This window comes from Geospiza fortis, unplaced genomic scaffold (genome assembly GCF_000277835.1).
Source record: "Geospiza fortis unplaced genomic scaffold, GeoFor_1.0 scaffold181, whole genome shotgun sequence".
NCBI lineage: Eukaryota > Metazoa > Chordata > Aves > Passeriformes > Thraupidae > Geospiza > Geospiza fortis.
The window spans coordinates 1,283,551-1,288,389 of record NW_005054412.1 but is presented as its reverse complement, the minus strand read 5'-3'; positions in this window follow the sequence as shown (position 1 = coordinate 1,288,389).

Below are 4,839 nucleotides of genomic sequence, written 5' to 3'. Positions count from 1 at the left end.
CCGCTTCACGGAGCACCTCAGTCCCACTGCTCCTGCTACACCAGCCGTGGGGACACCTGAGCCTGAGGGCAGGCGTTGTGCCTTGCCCCTTCCGACGTTATTCTTTAATGGTTTAATAAAAATAATCTCCCTTGTCATTATATTTAATGCCTCTTCACTTTTTGTCTTAGCTGCTATTCTAACCCCATTTAGAATTTTATATTCCAAACCATGCCTGTGGAAAAGTCCTGGGCATTGATATGATCCCTCCTCATATCAGGGGGGCCGGCAGTGCTCCTCACCCTTTGGGTCAGCCTCACCTGGGATTTCCTCCCTTTCCTGAGGCCGCAGGGCTGTCTGCCCTCAGGCTCCCGCTCCTCCTGCCTCTGCCACAGCCGCCAGGTTTGTTCCGTGCCAGCTCCCCAGAGGCAGCTCTGCTCTGTGCCTGTCAGCCACAGAGGTCATTTTCTTCTTGCATCTCTGGTGACACTCTGAGCACACAGCTCAGAAATGGTATTTAGGGACACAGACCCCCGCTTCCCTGCTCCCTGCGTGCTCAGCCTTCGCCCGGTGCGGGCTGGGAGGAAGGAGTGCGTGTCTGCTAACCGTCTCCAAGCCAAAACTCAGACCATACACAGGTGAGCGTCATGAACTAACATCTGTAGGTCTGTTTTCACTCCTGGAAGGGCAAGTCACAACATGCTGGGAAGGGAAACCAGCAAACACACAGTGCAAAAGCCGTGCCTTTTCCAGCTGGAATAAGAGACCTGAAGGCCTTCCCTCCTCACACCTCTCATAACCTCAGTGCTGGCTTTATTAACTAGGGGTAGCAGCTTTACTTGATCAGATAACCTGACTTTTGCATTCAGGGTGCAGGTTAGAGAGGACTGGCTGTCATAAATGCTGCTGTCTCTAGTCTGAGTAACTCGCTGGTTTCATTACATTATTTTTCCTTCTAATTTCTAGTTTAGTAGATTAGTAATTCACTAAAGGGTCATTTTACAATGTTTTCCGATGGTGGATTAACCAAGCTGGTTAAAACCTAGACAAAGCTCCATTTTCCACCACTTGTTTCTCAGAGGAAAAATTCCCACCGAATGTCACTGAGACAGGACGGACTTTGGCCAGTGAAATGAGTTCCCGCCGGATTCAGGGTGGAATTTCCCATTTCCAGAGGCTAAGGCCAGCACATCCCGAGCAGGAAATAACTCCGTTAGCAAGAGCCAAGAGCCTCGGTGGAAGGGCTTTCTTTCATCGGCCGCCGGTGGGGCGGGGAGGAGCCAGGAGGGACCGTCTCTGGCATGCCGTAGGTCTTTTGCAAATCCGCAGCAAGGAGCGAACTCGTTCCCAGTTCCCAGCCGGGAACATTTTGTTCAGAGGTTTCCGAGCTGGGAGCAGCTGGGGCAAGGCTGGCCGGAGATTTTCCTGCCTGATTCCGATCCCGGTTCCGCACCCAGGGGTGGTTCCTCAGAGGGGTAGAGCTGGGTCAGCCTGCCTGGCTCTCCCTGGTGCTGGGACAAACCTTCCCCCTCTTTTGCTGCTGAAGAAGATGCACTGTCTGGCAGCACTTCGGAGGGGGAGGTGGAGGAAAAAATGTTGAGCCTTGTAAAACGGGTATTTCCACTGTGTCTGAGACCTTGCTGGGGTGATGCACGGGAACCTGAGCAGAAACCTTCCTGTACAGCCAGGGCAGAGACTGTTCAGAGGCTCACTGACTTCCCACAAGCTTTCAAAGGGTCTTTCTCCACTTTTCATTTTTTGGTCCTGCACGAGGTCAAACCTCCAAAGGGGAGTTTTGCCATATCCAGACCCATGCCCACGTGGCAGTGACAAGTGGGACCGTGAATCTGCACTGGCACACGGGAGAGCTGCCTGAGCCCCCTCTCCCTGTGGGTGCCTGCTGTGGCTGCACAGGGGGTGGCACAGGTGGCCCAAATTCGCATTGGGCCTGGCAAACTCAGCTTGATAGATGGTGTTTAATGTGCAGCCAAACCAGATTTTGAAAGCTAAGCATGTACACATATAAATGGCTGAGATTTAACAAGTCACCTTACCACAGCAGTGGGATATGGACAGTCCTGACGTCTCTTTCAGCCTATTTACTTATCAGCACTTTCTTCCCTGTGGGATAGGTGTGCCATCTATTAATTCCCAGTAAAATTGCATCTCACTGAACTGTCCTTTTCCTTTACTCCCAGCATGTATATTTTTTCCTCTCCTTTTAGTCCTGATTATGTCTGACTGTGTCCTACCAAATTTCTATCCTTGGTATTTACAGCTTGCAAATATTAATTGGTTTATTACATTGCTTCTAAACCACCACTTCATCAAGGTCCATGTATATTTTTCCTCATGAATCAGTTCCTCCAGAGCCCCTATTTTTTGCTGCTCTTTCCTGTAGAGTTTGTAAACTTTGTTTGGTTTTAAAAGACAGCACAGAGAAATTTAAATCTCTTTTCTTTAAAGAAGGGCAATAGCTGGATGAAATTAAATATATATTAAGGAGAGTTTCAGGCAAACTTGTGTTTGAGATGGCCAGTTCTAAACTTCATACTTGTGCCCCCTTATTTGCCACATTTATTTGGATCACTAGTATTTTATGCTGCAAACCTTCACACCCTTTTGTAAAAAAAAATACAAAATTCACTGCCCTGGGTGAATTCATTGACTCGCATGAAGCCCCCTGGACAGGCAGGTACATGTGTGGGCAAACAGCTGTGTGATTGCAGTCTCAGGATGAGACCTTCAGTGGTCCCTAGGAATCCCACCTGCAGCATTGCCAGAAAGGTGGGGTTTTCTGCAGCCAAAATGCACAACCCAGGAGGAGCTTCAGCCCTGCCTGGGATACCAGTCACAGGTGGCTGCTGGGTCAGTGGTCACTGAGAAGGTCACATTGGTACCTGTCTCTGTATCTCCCCTGCATTACCCCAAGGCCAAAGTGCAAACAGGCATCTGAGGAAAGAGAAATCTGTTGCAACACGATGTGAGTACAAGAAGTCTCTCCAACCTTTGCCACCAGACGCTGCATGGATGCCTTTGGCACAAATTGTACTTTACTCTGCTGAGGATCCCACTGGAATCTCACTATGCTTACTAAGACTTAGTGAGAGCTGAAGAAGAAAAAACATAATCTCCAGGGAGTTAAAGTAAGGTTTGATTATTCATGGAAGCAGCAGGGGAATGGTGAAATTCTCCTGGATTTGTTGTGAACCTCTGGCATTGCACCAGACTGCTGTTTTCCAACCACTCTCTTTTTTTGGATGGTCTTAAATCCAGACTGTAACTGTAGATTAGTGAAATTCTGCATAGATGATGAAGAATCTGAGGACAATTCAGGGCTGCCCTCCATCTGGTCTATTTTGAGTACTTCAAGGAATTTTGAATCCTTACAGATCCTGGAAAAAAAGTTAAATCATGCACCTTCTGTATAACTCTCTCCACCAGGGGCTATTCCCTGTGGACTCTGTCTGCAATGCAGCAACCAGAGAGAACAAGGTCTGTAATTCTAGTTCAGGTACATTTGGGCTTATTTTTATTCACACAAGCTACAGCAAGCTGTAGCAGGGCTACAGATGCCACTTCAGCTGAAGTTTTTCCATTAAGGCTGATTTACTACCCAAAAGCAAACAAAAGCAATGTAAAAACCAACAAGATAAAGGCAACTAAATAACTGTTTAACAATGATATCTACTTGTCTTTGCAATAGTTTTCATGGTCTTGTGGTTTAGGCCTGTTTTATGGTCCTTTTAATTTCATGAAATGTGTGGCATGTCAGTATTTTTTCCAGCTCTCAAAATAACTGATAAGCAATGTTTTATCAAAAATCTCACAGCAAGGATTTTTAAATAACACCTGAATTGAATTCAATCCTATCATGTTTCCCTAGAATGATTTCTTAAGAGTGTGAAAATGAGGAAAAACAAATTCCTATCTAAAATTCTTCGTAACTTACACCAAGAAAAGGGAAGAACGCCTTCCAGCTGGTCTGATTAACAGCTAATATGTCATATAATGATATCAACATAACAAATATGTTTCATTTTCCCTAGATAATTTTAGTTAGCAGCTAACCCAGGTCAGAAATTAATTTTAAAAAATAAATGTAATTAACTGCTGAACTGCATTTCCCTCCCAGAAAGTAAGGTCAAAGTTCTGGTTGAAAAGACATTTTTTCCAGTAAAGTTAGCAGTTTTCTGCTGCATAAAACCAGCACTTTGATGATGAATCCAAATATTCTAGACTGAACTTCTGAGGGAAACTGTTTCTATGAATCAGCTACACCAGCTCCCTTCAACAATAGAGCACTTGTGACTGTGATAGCACCGTCCACTTTTCATTAATATGCAGCTATCAGTGTGGTGAGTCACACTATAAAGCATTTAACAACTGTCTCATAAATACCATACACCATCTGGTAACTGAATCAAAAGGCTACATGCCAGTTTTACTTTGGGATAGAAAGGTCTGGTTTAAATTTACACCCATAGACTCAGGGTGAACAGATATTACAAAAAATTAGCATAGAAAGATGTCATCCCAACCAATCCCCCAAAAGTATAGCTGAGAATGAAAAAAAAAATTATTCAGTGGGATATTTTGACATTATCCTGTTTGTTCTCATTGCAAGTCAGAATTACAGGACTTGAAATTTTCATTATTCATGTCAAAAGACACCAATCTTTTTTTTTAATATTCTTAGGGAAGATGTCTGTGTTAAGTTTCTTACTAAATTATATTGAAATGAAATGTTCTGACATGCCCAAAAAACAAAAAAAGGTTTCTTCTGGATTTGCTGGAGTGACATAAAATACTTTGCTTCATAGCAATTTAGTTTGAGACTTCCACTTAGTGACAATATCA